Raw genomic sequence first — 23,492 nt, 5'->3', positions numbered from 1 at the left:
CATATGATGCTCACTACGTGCTCTTGCGCGCCGAAGCCTATCAATTAAAACGTATTAGCGTTTTATCTAATATAGATTAGCCATATGATGCTCACTACGTGCTCTTGCGCGCCGAAGCCTATCAATTAAAAATGAAAACTGTTGCCAACGCGAGAAAAGAAATATCATCGGTTTTATTGATACATACGTATTAGCGTTTTATATAATATAGATAGATTGCTTTTTTGGTTATTGGTTATTTAGTAAAAATAGGCAATCAGTCCCGTCCCGCTAATTCCTACAATGCTAGTTCCTACAATGCTTCATGCGCGAAATATTATCGAAATCAAAGAGAAAAATGCACAGAACATTCAGTTTTTATTTTAAAATAAATTACTTAAGTCATTATGGCATTTGATATTTTGAGTGTTTGTTGATTGTCTCTATTAAAATTCTTTTTCTAAGGTTTTAATATTATTTCTAATCAGAAAAAAAGTCAAATAAGAGTTTAGAAAACATTAATAGTAGGTATTGATTTAGTAATTGGCATTGACGCCAATGAGGAAAATATTAAGAAAATGCTATGTTGTTTTGATTTTCTTTATTTTTATCATCAATTTTATTATTTAGCTATTTCTGTTCAGTTTTTATCATCAATTTTATTTCTTCGAAAATTAGGAGAATGATTCGGGATACAACTTTTTATTAACTTTTACAAACCGTCTGGCACTGAAATATTTTCAGTCATTCAATATTTTCTATTTTAATTTTGGAGTACTAACTGAAATGCTAAGCGAAATAAAAAGTAATCATGTTTCAAACATTTAGGCTTTTGTTTGTAAAATTCCATCCCATTTGAAAATTAAATATTAAATGTTTCAACAACAAAAAAATTGACACGAATCTTGAAAATGCTTTAATTTTGCTGTTGCTATTGCTCTGAGGTAACTGATACAAATCATATCGGTTCCATCAGATTGATGACTTTGATGAAATGAATTGTAGCCATGGGATCTGTCAAATATCCCTTTGTGAGTTCAAGACAATACAGATCGTGTTCCGGTGGTCATTGGTGCAGTCTGGTGGCGCAGATGGCACCTTTCTATGACACCTGTTTGAGGTCAGAATTATGTAGTATTCCTAAAATGGTTTCAAAAACTAGAATTCTGAAGATATAAGTGTTTAGGTGATGCTTGATGCTTATGCATCGAGGCTGCAACGCAACATTTTAAAAAATCTTTTAAAAAAAAACTTTTTTAAAATACACAATAAACGGTTGCCAATAGCTAATCAATGAGTATGCGAATTTCTGGCAAAATTATCTCAGGTAAATAAATTTAGAATAATTTTTAATGGTCAGGTAAAAATAATAGTATATTGTAAGGCATTGATGGAATTTTTCGATTAAAGAAGTGCTCATTAACATCGAAACTCACGATAGCTAGAGACGAGAAACTTTAGTTATTTACAATATTGGTGTCCCAGCCATGGAGGCTCAAGGGGTAGAGCGTTCTCTTTCTAATGAGATGAACCGGGTTCAAATCTCAGCGATGGCTGGTCGATACGAATTCCGCACTCGACATGAACCGACAGCAGTTCCAACGCAGAATATCTTCAGAGGAAGACGAATCATGGCTTAGAGTCCCCTTCCTTCAGGCTAAACATTGGAGGTTTTCGTGGTTTTCTTTTCCGGTTAACGCGGGTTAGTACAATTAAAAAGCTTTCCATCAAGGTAATTTTCTCCCAATACTTGATCCATGAGTTTCCCGTTCTACTAAATTGGGTTTAAAATTACAAGGCTACGGAATTGAACATTAGTAGTCGTAAACCCGAAATTGGGCTGGTTGTTCAACGACGGTTATAAAATATTGGTGTCCAAAACTAAGAGTACTTTGACCTTTAATTTTCAGAACTACTGGAATGAAAGTCAGTGTCAACATTTGTTGATCTAAGAAAGGAAAAAAATACTAATAAATACATATTTTATAGAGAGATCTGATGGTCCTCTTTCTCCCCTGTATAAAATATGAACCATTTGTTTTACGATTTAAATTGGCCAACCAGAATTTTATCCTAAGATTGATCAATGTTGTGTCATAAGTAAATATTAACAATAAAAGTTAGTTGCAGAAAAAGTTATCCATCATTTCTCTGTGAATGTTTGCAGTATTTCATTTTTAATCAAAATAAAACATTAAAACACAACAATGCATAAATAAAAATCCCACATTATATTTTAAAATCTAGTTTCCCCTTGGCATTCGAAGCATTCAGAATTCCGAGTAGAATAGTCTCACGAGTGCATTATTTAAATGAATTCGAAGTTTCACAACAAAACTTTTATCCTGTCATTTTGCTTCCCTCCTATATGTATTTGGAATAAATAAATAAATAAAAACTTTTCAAAAGCAATCATCTTGTTTCCAAACAGCTTACCTGTTGCCACAAAATGGCAAAAAGATTGCAGCCATTTCCCGGACATTTGCTTACGATGACATTCCTTTTCCGATCTGTTGCCAAATCCCCGAAGATAAAATAAAATAAATGGTTGACGTTCCATTATAACTTTAACTCTTACTTTAGACCCAACTTCATGAATCTAAAAAATAAATATTTTTATTTTAAGTTTCGAAGAATAAGTATCCAATGAAAAAGCATAAACACAACATGAGCGATTTTTCATTATTATTATTTTGAAATATTTCACGCAAAATTAGCTTATTTAATTTACTACACAAATTCAAATAAAAATGGTGAAAAATTCTAAATTTAAAATTGGTACTTAGATTCAGAAGAGAATGTTTATTGGTTTAACTAAAAATATATTAAGGTTATATATTTAAGGTTTGATATGCTTGTAGAAAAGCAAAGAAATTACTTCTTTTTTAAAAATTCAAAGCCTTGTTGCATAATTTTGTCTTTACTAATTCAACAACCAATAACATAATTTCATTTTAAAAATTAATGCATTCATAATTACAATAAGTTCAAAATGTAGAGAAAGCATGGAAGAAATCACAGAACAATGAAAAAAGGAGGGAAATGAAAAATAATAATAAAAATAAAAATGACAAGAAACCGGGGGGAAAAATTAGAAAGAAAGGAAAAAAAGAAAAAAAATTTTTGAAACTCCGGAATATAAAGGATATAATCCTTTGATCAGCTCACACGATTATGTCAGCAAAAAGGAGTACGGATATAATCGTGTGAGTCGATGAAAAAATTATATCTTTTATTTTCCGGATTTTTATTTATTTCTTCCTTTTTTTCGAACTTTTTTTCCGGTTTCTTATTATTTTTCTTAATTTTCATCGTGTTTTTTATTTTACATCGTTTTTTCCCTTTTGTATATATATATNAACTTAAAATTTGATTTGCAAGCTAGGCTGATTTAAAACTATTAAAATCCTACAATATATATATATACATATATATATATACATATCTGATTCGAAGTTAGAAATCCGAGTCCGTCAAAAAAAATTACGTTTATTCAGAGAAGTACGTTAGCATATTTATAGTCACCCCTTCAAACAATTAAGAGAGAGTGACGTGAAGATCCGATCGTTAGATCAATAGGGTTCGATGTTCAGGGTGGTCCGTTTTTTATTTTGCGCACTCTTCATGGATGGATGCTGGTATAACATTTGCATGCGAAAACTGACCACTGTTCTTTTAAATTGTACAGGTCATTGAAAATAAATTGTTAATATGTGAACTAAGTTGAAAAGTGATTTTTTATGCATTGAACATGGTAAGAAATTTGTATGAAAAATAAAGCAAGATATATAATTGAAAATGAATGATTTTTTTTTCTTCCTAAAAGGAATATGAAAATTGCTTTGGGGGGCGACGAGGAGAATTCCCTCTTATTTTCAGAATCTCAGATAATTAAGAACATATTTTAACCTATCAAAGTTGTGTGAAACAATAATGCTATGAAATTGCAGAACGAAATAAATTTGCATACATAATAACTAAATAAACACTTGGAGAATACAAAGTTATTAATTTCATTATAATTCAGCAAAATTGAGTTGCACAATAAGACTGTGAAAATATGAAAGGAATTCAAATTGCGAACTCCCGAACTGAAACCAATTAGTCATCGCGATCTAAATTTGAATTGTTTATTTTTACCAGCTCATTTATTTGTAATTTCATGCAAAACTGTTTCAGAAAAGAATTTCTCAATAAATAATTCATGAGACGTTATCTGTTTTTAAAAATTACAAATAGATCTGCATTTTGGAAACTTACCTACGTCATTGATTATCACAAAGGATGCCTACTTTATAAAATATTGAATTTTCCTTTCCTTCACAAAGCTGATAGATTTTGTCATTGAATAAATTTAAAGATTAGCTGAATTATTTGATTCAAAATTTGTCTTTACTCAATAGGCATATCATATTAAAATATTAGAAACAAATTATTAATTCTACTTTTGTAAATTTTAGCTTTTATCCTCAAAAGTCAAAAAATTTATATTTTTACAAAATTCATTCTAATTATCGTATTTAAATTTCTGACTGATAAATTTAAAATAGTTTATTTTGAGCTTAAGTTTTACCTATACATCCTTTTTAATCTTCTTTGTAATTCTCCAGTTTTGACAAGAACGGATTAAAAATATATAGCGCAATGCACACAAAAAAATTAAACATTTTAAATAACTTTTGATTTAATGGTGGGATTTTCACGTGCAGGGACTCAACCATAATGGTTCGAAGGGGGGTAAGGGTCACCTCAGATATAATAACTAGTAGTGTTAATAACGGATTGTTATTAGTTATGTATTAGCGAATTTTAAGTATCTGAATTTCTTATAGTTGGATTTCTTAAGAACTACTCGGCAGATTTTGCTGAAATTTTATATTTTGTAATATAAAATCACACTCTTTAAAATGATGCAAAAATATATATTTATATATATATATATACCATATATATATACCATTAAATTGTTTTTCTACTACTATTAAATAATATATTAAAAATTGGTAGATAATTACTTGAGGTTCTTTTTTGTGGGAAATAATAGCTGAAAAAAACTAATTTTATAATTTTATGCAAAAAAGTTTTAAAGCGCTAAAGAAATCCTCGAGATAGGACAAAATACGCAGAAAGTAAAATTACATTAAGATTCTAAATTTCGATCAACTCTCATGAATAAATGTGACTACCCCATACATATTGGGGGTCAAAAATCATAATCATTTAATGAATGTTTATTGAGAGAAGGCACGTTCTTACGTCTGTTTTTATGATTTAAATTTTCATCTGTACTAACTAATTAGCATATTTGAGGTGTCCTCCTCAAACCATTTAGATTGAATCATTTTAGTGAATGAAAATTCAATCATTAGATCAAAAGTTATTTAGGGTGTTTCATTTAATGTGCACTGCACAATAGCTACTGAAATAGAGATGCTATTTTCAATTCAAATAATTTTTTTTTAATTTTCCATTTACTGTTTTCTTGAAAACTCTATTAATTATAACTTATTTAACAAGTTATGCTTGATTAGATAAATTGAAATAACGTCTATGTTTAAGAACTCGAAACATTGCTTAGTGAATTATGTAATCGCCTTAATTAACTGAGCAAATAACATCATTACGTACAAAAGCATTCAATTGGAGATTCACGCTCTACTCCTAATGTAGTTTGGAAGATAAAAGATTAGAATATTTGGTCTTCATTAAATGCTTTAAATTAAATGTTTGCAATAATGCATACTAATGGGCATAAATAAAATTATTCTCATGCAAGAATACTAGTACATTTGTATAATGTGCATTTTGATATCGATTTCATGTAATTTACGTAAACATGAATTTTCTTAACTTTCTAAATATAGTTTGGTAACACTACGGTAAAATAATGCATTACTGTGTCTTGAAGTAATATAATAACTAATAACAGGCAGTATGCTTCTTAATAGTTTCGGTTCTTTTAATAAAATGTTTGAATTGTTAAAGTTAACTTTTTCAGAACTATTTACTGTCTTCTTTTTTACGCATATTACTTTGGACATTCTGAAAACAACATTTGTTGCATACCTGGTAATGTAAATACTTTATTTCTTCATAAATTACTAGTTCAAAAGTAAGCGCCATTTTCAAGACTTGGGAGACGTGAATGATGAAAACTAAACAGATTGGAAAAATAAAACTGAAAGTTGCCAACGAAAAAATATCGAAAACTAAGTAAAGGTAAAAAAAAAAAAAGAACACGGTAGCCGAAAGGCATCCTGTTTTATTCATACGAATGAAACAAGACCAGCTGAATAGACAGGGTGGAAAGAAATGTGATGCTTTCAAATTTAAATGTATGTCCAAGATTCCGAAAATATTTAAAATTTAACATTTTAACATGTTTTTATGTGTGACTTTAAAATATATACAGATGACACTTGGTGCAGGCCCTAAAACCCCTTTGACGTTGTTATACTCTATGTAAATAATAAAAAAAAATGGTTTAAGGTTACGCTATATCCCCAACTCTAAACACTTACCCCCTCTCTCTTACCAGGATGTCAGCATATGTTTCTTTTTGCCCAAGTCAGTATATACAGACTACTTACTAAAACGTACTGTCTTAGAGGAAAAAGCAAAATTCATTGTAACCATGGTAACGTTAAGTGAAATATATGGAGAAAATGAAAATCACTAAAAATTGAGACGCGTATAATATTTATTTACAAAGTGTTTAACCATGGATTAGAACAAAAAACTTACTCACTGAAAATAGCATTGTGCATACATTTTCACCACAAGGCACGTAGACGTAGGCCATGAGGAATAAAAATGAAAAGCTTTCATTTGAAAAACTTTTCAAATCAAAGATAATATTCAGAAAATATTATGAAAATAGTATATTATGAAAATATTATATTATGAAAATATTATATTATGAAAATATTATATTACGCATTATATTATGAAAATTTTAAAATCCCTTGAGTCATCCCTGAGAAAAAAAATCAGATTTATGATTTTTTTTTTAAATTGACATTGACGTAAAATGACCGAATATTTAAACAGAATATTTTAATTCGAAACATTATCACGAAACTTCCTGGCAAAAATTTCCGCTCTTTTATTAAGGATTAAGGATGAATCAAAATATTGAAAAATACAAATTTACAGAAAATGATTTTGAAAATTTACTTAAATACATTTAAACTTGCTGTATAGATGCATTTTAGAGTGTATTTAAGTGATAAGAATATTTTCATAACAATTTAAGTCGAATAAAGGAAATTAAAAGCTTATAACCTCTTCGTTCACATTCAATTTTGAAATTTTACTGTACTTTTGGTGTTTCAAATTGTCACTTCCCGTTTTCGGATTAACTATAGCTGTGCTGAGCCACCGCAGCTCAAAATAGGTTTATTGCAAAAAAACAAAACAAAAAAAATGGGAGTTGGTGAGCGAAGCAAGGAGGGGGCAAGCCTGCTAGTGGTTTATAATAATGTTAAAAGACGAAACCAGTTTTGATTACTTTACTAAAAATTAGAAGAAAAAATTTGGGTAAAAACTGAAACAGACCTTTAATTTAAATATGTTAACTATAATAAATATTCTAATTCCATTTTTTTAAAAATAAAAATGAATAATGAATACTATAATAACAACATTTGTTAAAACACACTAGTTTAAAATGGTTTATGCCAGGGTGGAAAAAAGTAACTCTGGACTAGTAAAGAGATGGCTGCTCTAAGTACCTTAAAACTTATTTAAATAGTAAAAACGAAACTTGAGAAAATTATCTCTTAACTTTGAAAAATGTTCTTCATAATACATAATGCAAAAACATTTTGAAAAAAAGGGGAAATAAAACCTTTAAAAATTGTTTGAATAAACTATCATCCTAAATAAAATTTGTACTCTGTAAAACTAAATTCCTTTCTTACAGTAAAAAAAAACTATATGAAAGTGCTTGAAATTTTTTTTCTCCAAATTTAATATTTCAATGTAGTTTTTTACACAATCTTTTTTGGAAGAAAATTAGCTTACGACATTATTTTAAAAATATTCATTCTTATCACAAAACACGTGAATAATGCTTTAGATCCAAAAACATGATGTATCGTAAAGGAAATATGTTCTCCTTGAGTTAACAAATTTATTATTAAATCGAGTTGGCTTACATTTATTTTCAGAATTCACTGCCAAGCAAGAAAGAATAGCTGAGTAAATATTAACGCCAAGTCAGTGCTTTCAACTTTCTACCAGACTGTGTTAAACTCTGAATTTTTTATTTCAAGTAAGTCATTGGGGTATTTCAAGTAAATCATGGTGGCATGTAATCATTCAAGTTAATCATGGCAAAACTACTATGTGTGGCAACATTAAAGATACTTCTGAGTGTAAAAAGGACCACTTTTACGCCATAAAACCAACCACAAAGACTGCTCCCTAAAGACCGCGGGATTAGTTATTTAACTATTCAGCACAAGGTAAAAAGTTAGAAAACAGTGAATGGATCAACCTCTTTCCAAAAATACTTAATGTTAAAAATTTTTTTGTTTTTTTTAGATTTTATTATTGTAAGAGCTGATGTCTGAAAATTTTTTGCTGATATACGATTTTGGAAACTACGATTTGGGACCAATGAGCATCGATGGCTCAGTAGATAAGGTACTGGGAGGCCATTGTTAAGAACAGAGGTTCGATCCCCATTGGCGTCTTGAAGCCCATCCAGCTTCAGATCGATGAGAACCAACTTTTCAGGGAAGTGTCCCAGTGAGGGCCTGGCACAGTGAGGACTACATTGACATAATCATGCCATTGGTCACGAAATTGTGAAGCCTTATTTTCCGTGACCCCCTATCCTACAACGGGCTGTTGCGGGAATGCTTTTTATTGGAAAATTTGGGAAATGATGAGAACTCATAAAAAAGATGAATTTATGTTTAAAAAATTCTTGAAGTAAATAAAGCTAAATCCACGAGTTAAGAATGAAAAGCAGTAGCTTTTGCAAAGTTAATTTTCTTGCAATATCTGAAGCTATGGAGGTTAGAAAAAGAGGAGTAGGACGTAACGTCTCCAGTGAATAGATGGCATTGAAGCTGTTGAAAAGCTAAGTGGAGAAGCATTTTGCAGGCGTATTTTCTCTTTCTTAAGAGTTACACTGTTAGAATTTTCATTAAATTGCGGTAAAATAACAGTAAAAAGAAGAAAAATAATAATAATTTTAAACATTTCTAAACATTTGTTAAGCATTTCTAAAATTTGAAGTTTACTATTATTACAGATATTTAAATATGAGAGCATGATTTAATCAAGATTTTTTGGAGCTATTGAGGCTACTTCAGTTTGACTAAATTTTCTTTAAAAAAGAAACACATTTTCTAAATTATTTATCTTTTATGTAACAAGTTCTGTTAAAAAAATCCATAGATATCTACTATTATTACTAAAAGTCGGAAGTAATAAATAATAAGTCAGGATTAATTGTTGGAGGAAACAGAAAAGAGTTGAAAGACGACTACTATACCCTTACCCTTAGGTACCCCTTATTAGATACCCTTTCAAGTTTCAACCTGCAATTAAACCTGTTTTGATGCTTATAACATCCTCTATTGTAATTGACCAGATTTCGATAGCGTTATTGTTTTTTTCTTGGATTTAATATTTGTTTGCAACCCTCAAAAAGTACGCTTTTTTTTTCTTCCTTTTTCTTGTTAAGCATTCTAAAAATGCATGCAAATGACAGTCTTAACGGGACATACTGAATTATAAAACGTACATAAGAACAAGACCCTTACATATTAAAAAGAAAAAGAAATTTCGGCAAATAGAGGAATCTGCCATATGCTTAATTAATAATTAATGTAATAAAGAGAATAATTAAAACTTCTTGGAAACAATTATGAAAAAGAAATATTCCCATTTTTTCCACCCAAAATAAAGAAAATTAAAAAAGGTTGTATTTTTTTTTCTCTTTTCTTAAGTTTAAAAAAATGCTATAGTTATGGCGGTGCAAAAGTTTCTTTTACGTCAATATCAAACAGGGAGTTGCTGAAATACCTTTGTTTTACCTTACAATATAAACATAAAGAAAAAAAATTAACCACAATAATTAGCACTGAATAATCATTTCAAAGAACAAAAAAACATCTAAGCACTTCTATTAAATTCTTGTTTAACAAAACTTTCTTTCTTTTGCTTTTTTTTTTTTTTTTTTTTTTTTTTTTTTTTTTTTTTTTTGCTTCTTTTTTTTCTGTTGCAAGGTGGAGAAAAAAGTAAAAGAGAAAAAAATGGTTTTCTAAACGCTTCATTTTTTTTCCACAATCAACACAAAAATTTCAAGTTAACTTATTTTAACTTAACTCTCAAGATACGTTGATTTATTAAAATTATCATAATATATGGTGACAAATATATTATATAGAGGAATATTTTTAAAGCTAGTGGTTTGCGCCCCCTGCTCACTGACGCTCGCCAACCCCCGAAAATTGCTACGCAATCTTATATGGTTTGTTTCGCAAACCAAGCTCGCTTCACTCGCTACTAACTTAGGTATATTGCAAATGCACAAAATTATAAGAATTCAAAACAATCATTCAAATCCATATAAAAACTTTTTTTTAAAAAAAAATTACATCTTTTTAGTAAGTACTAAGTCATTAAAATAAATTTGAATTCAAATAAATGACATGTAATTCGTTAAACCTATTGGAAATGTGCTATAGTATAATTCGTGATATGAATCAAAAATCGTCAAATAAATTCGTAATATACAAATTCGTGAAAAAAAGCGCTTTCGACAAAATACTAAAATAGAAATCTATCTACAAAGACTACTCACTTCCGCCTAGCTTAATAGTATGAGATTGCCGCAGCTGATGCTCTCTGGTCATTTCAGTTTCCGTTTTTAAAGGCGCTATATGTTGAGCCACCTCAGCTAGATTTGGCATGTGACATTTTTAGCGGCAATCATTGGTCAATTCGCCGTGTAAGGGAAATAGTAACGTAAACAAAACAAAGCAAACGTTGCTACCGGCGGAAAATAAATACAGCCAAAATTTGGGAGCCACGTAAGAGAATTATATATATTAGATTATTACAAATTATTTTTTTTTACAAATATTATTTTTCAAAACTTTTAACTCTGATACAAAGAGAGTGTCGTGGTAACAAGTTATGGTGGTATAAAAGTATTATGTTGAAAAACTCTGTATCCATATAACATTAAAAAATGGAATGATTAATAATTTTAGGTATGAAAATGGGAGAAAACAAAAAAGTAACTGTTTCTAGTAAAGATACGAAAGTTAAAAAAAAAAAAGTGAAACTAATTATTATTGCAAAATTCTATTCACAATTTTAATTTTAAGTAATTTAAGCAAAGTCATGCAATTTTAATCTGGATTCACATTTCAGAATAGTTTTGACTGACATTTTTAAACACTAGTTCTTTTTTTTTTTTTTTTTTTAATTGAACATGAACATTATCAGGTTAAATCTCGGAGCTTGGAGCTACACACATGTAAATTTTCGGAGCCTATTTTGTGACTTTTAAGAAAAATAATTCACGCAACATTAATATAATAACACTATTATAAATTTATAGGATCCGTAAAAATTGTTTTAAAATGAATTGTATACAAATTTATGAAAGTAAAAATATTCAAGTAAAATAAAAAATTTTAAAATTAATACTGTTTAATACTTCCATTATAATCTATACTATTTAATAAGCAAAATGGAACTTAACATTTTCCACTATCGAAATAAATTTATTTCATTTTTAGTTAGGCTTCAAAAGACTTCCTAATGCAGCAGCCACTATATAATGCTTCCAATTTGATTCGAGGTGCACACCTTTTTTTTATGGTCATTGCAGCATCAGATTACGGGTAAAAAAGTTTTGAGTTCAAACCCAGTCGGTATAAAGAATATCTCTTTCTGACACCCCCTCAACACTGATGACCACAGATAATGAACACACAACTACTTCACAATTCGACAGATGGCAGCACTAAATTACGTTACCTTGTCCAAATCTTCTGGATTCCAAACAATATCAAGTCCCGAGCATAAAAAAAACTTCCACGAGTGTAATATATAAATTTATTTTTACCCTCTGTGATTGGAACGCTTTTAGCCGGTACTAACCGCAATTTAGCAAATGAAATTTTTAGGGGAAAACAGATAAGAAAGGATTAAAGCTAGACATTAAATCATAGACACCTGAATGATGAGACTAGGTTCATTCCACCACACCCATGAACGGAACATCGGACTTCACTTAATTCCAATATTTTACAAAAGATAAAAACATCATATAAAATAAGTGTCTTAAAGATTTGTTAAATAACTTGAATTTATTTAAACGAAAACTTTATGTTGAAATATATTAAACCTTACACACTAAGAAACGGTAATAGCATAAATTAATCACGTCTAGATCGAGAGTGCGGGAAATTGCATTTTATGATATAAATGGAATCTATATGCAAATGTGATGACAACATTTGTATAGTCTGTACATAAAATTATATTATGAATCGTGTCTAAATTAGGCGTAGTTATTAAATTTGTATTAAAATTAGATGGATCGATATATTGTGTCGCAGAATACATGGGCATTATTTGATGTAGTCAAGTTATCTCATTCAAATACTAGCATTCCAAATTATTGGGCCATCAAATATTAACTTAAAATATAGGTATTATTCGGAGAAAAAAATCTGGTAAAATTACCGTAATTTATGGTAATAACCCTTCAGCTAAAAAATTATATAAAACATAGGTAAAATATAGGTTAAAATATAGGTATTATTCGGAGAAAAAAAATCTGGTAAAATTACCGTAATTTATGGTAATAACCCTTCAGCTAAAAAATTATATAAAACATAATACTTGTATTAAAAACCAAACCACACGGTATTTATATGGTAATTTTTCCGTTCATATGCAACGGTTCACCGAAATTTCAGGTTTTCTAAAATATGGTTCGTATTACCACACATTAAGTAAAGAAATACAATCTTGAGTTTAATATTTGATCTTTAGTTTAAAACATATTTAGTATAGTCTGTTTTACGATTTGTTCAAAAGTATTTTAGTTCGAGACTTTTACTAGTCTCAGATTCTAAATAAATTTATTTAGTTTTAACAGAATTTGTAACAATTTATTTAAAATAGTCGTGAAACACTTTAGAAAAAACACTCTGAAACACTTTAGACTCAATCTCTCTCTATCAAGTAACGAAATATACCTGGTTATTTTAATCTCTGTCAAAAACGAGTTATTTATCGTTTTTCAAACTGTAATTGCATTGTTAAAATTACAATATTTGCTATAGAAAATTTGCCTCTCATAACGATTTGATATTAATAGCGTAAAAATTATAAATCTAAACATTATCTGGACTTATATCTGCAAACATTAACAAATGTGTTTGTTTATACAATGAATTTTAGATATACAAACTATATTTAATTTTGGTAATAACTAAAAATAAAGCATTTTGATTTTTAAAAAAGAACAAAATATGTTTTTCAACAGCGGATTAATATCGTTCAAATTATATATTAATATTAGTTTAAAAAGAAGGAAAAAATGAATTTTACATTTAGTAGTAAGTATCAAAAATTAAATTAATAGAAAATATAATATATAATATCTTAAATATAATTAGAAGCCGTTTAGTTAATGTATTCATACAATCTCTTGGTTAGATTCTAATGCGTTCATGTTGAGACTTGCGATTGGAGTACTTCGGTATTTCAAATCAAATGCTTTTGAAGATCTCGTTACTAAGTTGCCGCTCTGTTGCAGTTGCGTCATGTATATACAGATAGCACTAGAGACATGTCTATCCTTCGATAGTTAAGCAACCATTTAATTACTAAAAGTTTTGTTGCTATGATTGGTTAATCTTGAAAATGACATTATCTAGTTTAGTAGTTAATCAAGTTTAATACTTCAAAATGATAATATTTAGTCAGAATTGTAAAATTTAATTTATTTGTTTACATTTTAAATAAACAAAATTCATGTAGTTATAATGCCCTATTTAATGTCCTTTCAATTTCAATATATTATGGAATATATTATTTAATTTCACTCTAACCGATATTCTCTTCTGGTGACTTATAAAATAAAAATATATCTCGAAAGTATTGAACATCTGTCTGAAATTTATTTTGTCATTTAACTCAATTTTTCTTTACTAAAATAAAATAATAATAAAAAATTTAACGGTAGCTCTCAGTCAAAACGGTATATATTTCCGTGAGCCTGTAATAAGAAAATGTAAGAAGTTGAAAATTTTAAAATGCATTTTAAGTGAATTGTGAAGTTTTATTTATATATGCCATTTAATTTTTAATTCAGTCATAATGTTACTTGGTATGCAGCTTCAACATTATGCCACAATTCATCGACCGTAGTCACTGATGAGTAGTTGCGTGCCAGTCGTTCGGCAACCAATTGGTGAGAGGTCAAGAAAACTTGCAGGCCAGGGCAACAAACCTGTTCTGTGTCAAGGAAGATCGGGACAGTGTGGGCAACATGCGGTCGTGCATTGTCCTGCTGAACGTAGTGTTGTGGAGGCCTCAAAGAGAAGGCAGAGCAACTTGCCCTTAGACATCAAAAATGCAACGGTTGCTGTTCAAAGTGCCGGCAATGCGAACAAGAGGTGATCGAGACGTGTATCCACTGGCAACCCCATACCATTACTCCAGGTGATGGGCCAGTATGACAATGCAAGCTGCCAGTGGGCATTCTCCACGATGTTACCAAACACGGATGCGGCCACCATGATGCTGTATACAGAACCTGGATTCGCCTGAAAAGACGACGTCGTGCCATTCCTGCGTCCAGGTTCGTCGTTGCTCATACCATTGGAGGGGCTTCTGCCTGTGAGGCAGCATCAAGGGTAGCCGAAGACATGGTCGCCGTACTGACAGTTGATGATGCTGCATGGGCTGTCAGAACGGCGACGAACTGTTCGTGCAGACACTTGTTGTCTTGCAAATGATCTCATTTGTACTCAGGGTTCGTGACTCTTAAAGCCATGTGGATAACATATCTGTTTCCTCGGCTGTTAGTGATGTGGATATGACTATGTGGTCATGCATATGACCGCATAGTGCATATGACCGTCATGAACCATCGATTCCATATTCTGCTAACATTCATGGGATCTCAACCAACTCGAGCAGCAATACTTCGGTATGATAAACCGCAATCCCGGTAGGCCACAATTCGACCTCGATCAAACTCAGACACATGCTAGTAGGTATTTCTCCTTCTTACACGTGGCATAACAAAGACTTTTTTACTCAAGAACAACGCTCAAATTCAATTTCTGTATGAAAAACTTACTGTCAAATCTCTTCTTTTGTACACATTGTAGATGCCGGTACAGCCGCATGCTTTGCATGAATGCGCTGATTAGCTAATCATTTGCATACCAAAACATGCTTTATCCGTCCTGTAAATTTCACGTCCATGGTGCGTCGCCTTCCTGGTGTATCAATTTTAATGGCCAATCGTGTAATTCGATATTATTCATTACAAAACAATGAAACAATTTTATTCCTCTTAGTAAATATTTTTATATAAATTAGTCCTTTATAAGTTAATTCGTTCATAATTGTCTTGCTATAATTTGCAATATAATTTGTTCACAAGTCTCGTGGTACCACCTAAAGAAAATCGATCTCATTCAGGGTATAAAAGCTGAAAAAAATTGGGAAGCATTGCTCTAGCACATGCTTGGAAAACCTGAATGGGTTCATAATAAAGCAGAATTTACCTAGATATTAACAACATACATACTGGATACAGAAATTCATCGCAAATATTTACGTTGAGATTTCTTCCACAAAAATTTACTTTGACATCGCAAATATTTACTTTGGTCCAAAATAAATGGAAAAAAATTCTGTAAAAATTACTATACTGTATGGTGATGAGATTTCTGATTAAAAAAACATACTTCTGGTTAATAAAACCGAAATATACGGTATTTAAACCATTCATTTCATTTGTAAATAATTTGATAATCCTTTTCGTTAACGTGGTAACCTGTTAGCGGTTTCAAAATTATAGTTCTTATTACCATACATTTAGTTAAAAAACATAAAACTAAAAAGTAAATTATACGGAATAAATAATTTTTATACCATGCTCCAAAGTATCATGATAAAATAACCATGTTTTACCACATTTGCCAAATTTTATCACATGTTTTCAAAACATATTTATTGTAAATTTTACCAAATTCATCACCAAAGCGTGATGGTCTCATAGAGCCAGATAAGTGGTCTCACAGAGCTAAAAACTCCGTAAATAGTACTATATTTAAGTAGTTTTGCCCATACATTTTTCTCAATATAGCATATATTCCCCAATTGATAATTGTTTAACAGAAACTACTCACGACAAAAAATATATATGATAACTGTAAAATATACCGGCTAATGAAGTTACACACACATTTAACACAATTTAAATCAAAATCTTTCACAAAATATCTAAAAACTGCATTTCAAATTGAAAATTAAACTTGCTATCTTTGAAAAAAATGTCTAAGTACGCTCTTTTCTAATCCATCACACGTTCAATTAAATAATGTCGTTTCCATTCCCTAACGCGATTATATATCGTTCCCACAGCTTATGTATCGTCTAAATTCTTTCACAAAAGTCAAATGTATCTAATACATTTGCGTGACACTGTCTTGATAACAATTAAATTACACATTATTTTCATCCATTTATCCATCGTTACATTATTTTTTTTAAAGAAATGCAAATAATTTAATTTTAGATTCATCTTTGCTGTACTTGCATTGCAAAATTACTCATTTTAATTATTTTTGGTCTTAAATACATTAAAAAAAATATTTTTATTTGCGATAAGAGAAGAGTTGTTTTACGTGATCATTATCTTTATTATTTCCTGAATTTAAGTAAAGAAAATAAAGTAAGTGGGCTTTTAAAGGCATTAAATTGCAATAAATGGCGCAAATTGAGTAATCAACAAGGATGAAGTTTAAGGCGAATTATAGAAGGGTAATTAAATATATTGTCTCTAAGAGATAAAATTTCTTAACTGTCGTAGCATAATATATTATTACTAATAAATAACTGAATCTAACATTAGTAGGTTTAGGCATACTTTTTTGTTAGAAATGAAATTATTTTAAAAACTGCTGAGACATCAAACTTTTAAGATTTCATTTAATTTAAATCCGATACTAATTTTATTGAAGTAATTTATTTCAGCAGAGAGAGAGAGAGAAAGATTGGCTTTTATTTTTCTCAGTTATAAAAGTTATTTATTTTTGCAGAGATTTCTTAATTTATTTAATGATCTCTAAGAAAAAAAAACTTAATCAGCATCATAACAGAAATGTTTGAGAGTGCTTACTAAGTATAAGATTGTCTGTTGCTTATTGCGTGTTTGCTTATAGCATATACTGCTTGTTTGTTGTAATGTGTAGCTCATTAAGTTAAAGAGTATGTATTAAATGTAAATCTTTTATGAACTATTTTTTAATAGTCAATAATCAATGATACGTATAATTAAAAATTTTTATTCCCTCATTTTACACTGGGCTTAAAAAATATATTTTTCGTTATTTTAAAATAACATGACGCAAAAAAGTTTAAAAAAAATATAATAATAAATAAAATGGAAAGCAAAATCTAAGAATTTATCAAGGAATAATTAAAGACACTCACTGTTAAAAATTTCTGAGAAAAAAAGGGTTAAATAACAATTTATTTAATTTTTGTTTTATCATATTTGAACAAAATAGTCAAAAACCCATAAATAAGAGGGTATGCAGTTAATAAACTGTGAGAAAAACAGTTTATTAACTGCTTTTATTGAATACTGCTAAACACCCAAACTTTGATAGCAACAATTAGGCCCATCTAATGAAGCCACTTAATTGCCTGCAGATGGATGCATATTGAGACGAGAGGGCAAATCTGTCAATCTCGTGTCCGACGGAACGGGGGTTCGGGTCTCGGTGTTAATATCACAAAATGTTATACATTCCGTTTAAAACATGAAGAGTTTCCAGTATCCTGCAATCCCCAACTTGTGACCCTGAACTATTAGAATACGATTCTCTCATTCAAAGATGACAGCCCCATAAAGCAGCTGAACTATCTCCAATGTCCAGTTAAATTTTTTATCTATGGTTTTGAAACCATGTTAGTTGTAAATGGAAAAAAAACATGTATTCATGGTTTTTTTAACCACACTTATTATAAATGGTTTCAAAAACGTAAATGTTAAAAAATGTTCTTTTCCGTAAACTTTACGGTTAATTTAATGGACAGACTGCTGCCAGTCATTTTACCATAATTTAAGAATGAAAATTCCAACAGTGTACTAGTACTGCACGGAAACGAGTTCCATTAAAACTTTTTGTATTTAATTTAAACTTAAGAAAGTTGACGATCTCAGTTCTAGTTTCAAAATATTAGCGACAACTTCACTTATTTTTCATTTAGTTGGAAAGCGTTGGCAACCGGATTCTGGAAAACATTGAACTACAATAGTGTAAAAAAATTTATTTGCAACCTTACACTGTAAAAAATTCTAGATCAAATTATAATATAAAGTACTGGTACTTTGTTTACATTATCAGTAAAATCTATTTTTACAGAAAGGCATCCTACTGTACAGCAATATTTATTTAACTTGAGTGATTCAGTGATTTTAAGATAATTATTACTGTATTATTTATGGAATATCAGATTTTTTGTTCCGTAGCATGTTCCGATGAAAACAGATTTTACAGTAAAAAGAGCTGGCACCCTGAGTGAGGGTACTTTTTACCATAATTTGATCTGGAATTTTTACAGCGTAATAGGGAACCAGTTTTGACCCTATTATCTATCAGAATATACTATCTTAAGCTTGATTATACGATACTTCAGTTTGTATTGTACGGAAGCAAGCACTGTAAAAAATTCCAGATCAAATTACGATGAAAAGTATAAGCACCCTGAGTGCTGTATTCGCTAAATCCATTTTCCTGTAAAATCAATTTTCACTGTAAAATTTTATACTGTTATTTTCGCTGCAATATTTATTTAATTTCAATGATTTAGTGATTTTACAGTTAATATTTCAGTAAAAGTTACGGTATATCAGATTTTTCTTTCCGTGGAGTTTTAAGGTAAAAAGAATTGGTACTCAGGGTACCAGTACTTTTTACCATAACTTGATCCGGAATTTTTCATAGTGTGGTATGATTTACCACTTTATTAAAGTTTCAGCAATTTGCGATATTATGGTTTAACACCTCAGGATTTTGATATAAATTTTATCGAAAATATTTTTAAAGATTATAAGCCGATTGCTTCTGATTTCAGCTAACAATATTTTTTCAAATCACAAATTTTTCGTGGATTATCGCTCGTCAGGACAAATTTTTAAACCGAGACCTAATGGGTTTAGCCAATTGTAGATTATGAATGTAGAGTCACAAACACTGTTAACAAACCAAGCAGTTAAATTTTCAAAAACAAACTAAGTTTATTGACGACGATACCTGCATTTTTTCTACTAATGATTTAGTTTGAAGAAATATACTGCATGATCTTGCACATAAACATCCCTCGTACCATTACAAGGATTCCACTTCCTTGAAAGTCTAAACTTCCATGACTAAGTTTTAAGAAAACGAAGTAAGTACAAAGATTTCAGGGAGAAATGTACGATCATGCAAATGAAGACTTCTATTGAAGTCTGAACTTACGAGACTGTAAGTTTCAAGCGGAACAAGGGCAATGATTTAGGGATAGTCTCAGACTTTAAGCATAAGACTTAATGTCATCGATCAATCGTAACCTATTGAGAATTGTGGTTGAGGTGATTTTTTTTCTCTCCCCGTGTGGAAAACATTATCCTATGAGGGGTGGTATTATGATCGATTTCGATTAACTCAAAACATGAAAACTTTTATGATATTATTACGTAACATAATTAGATCTTTAATAAGAGCTTAAATTCTGCTGATTTGGAACGAATATCCATCGTCTTTCCGACAAGATCTAATAGACATAGATTCATATTGCTAAAAAATCTAAATGTAAATTAAGATAACTATGCTATAATTTATACTAATTTGTATAAAAAAGGGGAAAAGAAGTTTAACTTCGAACCATTATATCGGTTCTTATAACCGTAATATTATTTTCCGAATGTGCTGCAACTTTAATAAGGTGTTAAACTGTGCCATGTCTCTGTTCAAGTTGAGTCATATTATCCTAAAATTAAATATAAGAAGTGCAATAATGTGGTTCGGCTGAACACCATATTAAGGTTTCATCAAATTCAGACCGACACTACAATTAACACGCTCGAAAATATCTATTGATGTAAAGTTAAATTACTTAAGTAAAATTTGAACATTATATAGAAAAACATTTTTTTCGTTTGAAGGAATCAGCAGTTGGAATAACATTGTGAAACTTAAAGAAAATGTATATTTTGGATATCTTCCAAATAACTTTCCTTAATTTAATCTTTCTCGAAACTCTAACTTAGTTAAATGTCCAAAACAACTAAACACGGCATTTGTTATCAAACTGTATAAAAGAAATGCAAAAGCTTTTGATAAAACAAATTTTAAATAGAAAAGTAAACGTATTTGATAACTGTAAAAATAGAGCAATAAGTAATGATACAACGTATAATAGATTATAAATATTATATTCTTGTAAGTACTGCTTTTAATTTAAATTATATGTTTCCAGGTACTTTTGGCAACTTTTTTTTTAAAATATGAAGCTTGTAATAATTCAATTTTTAATCGTTTTGATGCTTTGTAGTATAAAATGCTAAACTTGCAGTAATTTTGATTAAATGTTTTCTTTCTTTTTTAGATTTTTAAATTAAAAAATTGCTGAAAAATAAAGTTTTTTTTAAATACTTCACACTATGAAAAGTTTAGAAAATGTATTTACTGAGAAAAATTTTCACCATTATATTTGTAGCTACTAAATCTTAAAAATAGCCTAAAAGCTTGGCTAGCTCTAAATTAAAATAACTATAATTTATGGCAATTTTATCAGCATTATATCAATATTTTGAAAAACGTACGCTTCATCTTGACGAAAGAAGGAAAAAAGGTACATACACATGATACACATTTCAGTCTACCTTAAAAATTAATTTTTTGCTATCACTATACCCTTTGTTTTGTGTATAACTGTACACAGTCAAGATATATATTTAAAATCATGAACACGAATTTGTAAAGGTCTGGTTTCTTAGGACAAGCGCCTTATCTGGACGTCGGCGGGACGTCAACGTCCCGCTGACGCCAACAAAATACTGGTTTGTTAGCTCAAGGCCTGGTTTCTTAGAACTAGCGCCTTATCTGGGAGTCAGCGGAAAGTTGACGTAGAGCTGACGCCAAAAAAAGACTTTTTCGCTAGCTCAGCGTGAGCAGTCGGTCCAACGCAGACATTATCTCTCATTGCGCATGCGTTAATAACGTAAACAAATATTTATTTTGAATTTGTATTGATTTTGTTATTGTCGACCAGTGTTTTAGAGAACAAATAATGACTTTGTCCAAGAAAAAACACATTATAGCTGAGCTAAATGAAGAGTGCTACATTTAATAAAGAAGCTATGTTTAATGTCAAAATCAAAATCTTGGCTGATTTCTATGTGCTGTTGGATGTTGTCCGCCATTGCTTCTGTGGTTAACGTCACGTTGTAATCCAACTGCAGTTGAGTTGGACGGCAATTGTAGTTCAAGATGAGCGCTCGATGACGTATACTATCAAACTCACAAATGGACCAATCAGAGGTTAGCGCTGATTTCCAGCTGACGGCGTCCTGTCCTAAGAAACCAGGCCTTAAGACATAATTATGAATTAACCTTTCATGCTATTGCTATGCAATCTTTTCGGACGAAAAACATTTAACATGTCTTATGGCTACCAAACCTCACAGGAATTTAAAAAGATGTGGCATAAAGTTACAAAGTAACTGGGTATGCCTTTGCGGAGGTGAGTTTGCTTTTTTATTGAGTTAGCTTTTTTTTAAAAGTGACATTGTTACCTTGATCTGCCTGCTATTTCAGGGTTCTTCATCATCCAGTGAATGGTCTTTTCAAGCCCGAGGCTCCTTAAATCGATTCTTGATCATATAAAAGAGCAAATTACTATATTATTAACAAGACCAATTCAAAACCCCTTTTGAGACGTGGTGGCTCAAGGGTCGAGCATTCACCTTCCAATGAATTGGACCGGGCTCGAATCCCAGCGATAGCTGGTCGTTACTAATTCCCCATCCAGCTCGCACCGACCACAGTATTGAAGTAAAAATATCGTCGTTGGTAGATGGGTCATGGATTAGAGTCCCCTTGCCATTGGGCTAACCGTGAGAGGTTTTCGTGGTTTTCCTCTCCATGTAACGCAAATGCGGGTTAGTTCCATCAAAAAGACCTCCACAAAGGTATATTTCTCCCAATACTTGATCCAGGAGTTCCCTTATCTTCTGTATCAGGGTCAAAATTACAAGGCCACAGAGTTGAACATTAGCTGTCGTATACCCTAAATTGGGTCGGCTGTTCAACGATGGTTATAAAATTAAGTAAAATAAAAATCCCTTTAAATTTATATATTAAAAAGTCATTCATATAAAGAAATATATTTATTTTTTATGTAAATACTCATTGTTAACGTGTATTTTATTCAGATAATCTCAGCTCGTTTTTTTTTTCAATATCTTTTAGGTTTTTTATCTGAATTTTATTGCACTTATTTGATAGCAATAAATGGAGTTCACTATCATGTTTCTCAGAACATTTTACTTCAAGAAAAGAAAATTGTTTTAAAAATATCTCTTGAAAATACTTTTTTTCCCATTTCAGTAAGCGAAAATCAATTTTTTTCCTACTGTGTGTCGTGTCAAAAACAGGTTAAGGTTAGAGTGACTCGTTTACTCGAAAGTAATTAAATTTTATTATTAATATTATCATGCAATTTTTTATTAAATTTGAAGAGGTAGATATCAACAAATTAGGGACTAAAATAACGCGATTCCGAGCAAAAAATTATTTTCTTTTATTCCCAAATGGATAGGTTTTTGATAATTTCAGATCTTCCGCAGCTTTCCCGATCTCAAACTTTTTAATTATAGTTAAGATTATTTTTTTCTAACATAAATGCCACTCTCATATTTTTATTGCGTGTGTATGTTGAGTATTACAAGGAATTCTTATATGAAAAAGAGCAGCTTGAACAAAAAAACTCTCAGTGTAGCAAACATAATTTAGAAAAAAAAACTTGTTAAAAGTATAAATATTAAATAATAAATGCATTCCGAAATGTAACGAGAGATCAAGAATCAGTGAATCTTAATTAGATCTTACCTGATTGAAAACTTCCTACCCTTCAAAAATATACAAAAAAGAAATGACAGTCAACATATTTCAAGCGCTTTAAAAATAGACACCCATTTCTTAGACTTGACAGACGTGAATGTAACGAAACAAAAA

General features: G+C 30.2%; 1 long non-coding RNA gene across 1 annotated transcript in view; it reads right to left on the bottom strand.

Annotated features, from left to right (window-relative positions):
* The window catches only part of LOC139425511 (uncharacterized), a 30,658-nt gene extending 8,528 nt beyond the window's left edge, over positions 1-22,130 (bottom strand). Inside the window, exons 1-2 of the long non-coding RNA XR_011636709.1 lie at positions 22,052-22,130; positions 2,416-2,578 (exon numbers count right to left, since the gene is read on the bottom strand). This is a non-coding gene — a long non-coding RNA (uncharacterized lncRNA). The remainder of the gene's footprint in view (positions 1-2,415; positions 2,579-22,051) is intronic.
* Between the last annotated feature and the right edge of the window lie 1,362 nt (positions 22,131-23,492).

The sequence above is a fragment of the Parasteatoda tepidariorum genome, chromosome 4, assembly GCF_043381705.1.
Source record: "Parasteatoda tepidariorum isolate YZ-2023 chromosome 4, CAS_Ptep_4.0, whole genome shotgun sequence".
NCBI classification, from domain to species: Eukaryota; Metazoa; Arthropoda; class Arachnida; order Araneae; family Theridiidae; genus Parasteatoda; species Parasteatoda tepidariorum.
Note: the sequence above shows the minus strand (reverse complement) of the source record. Positions and strands in the feature narration are given on the sequence as shown.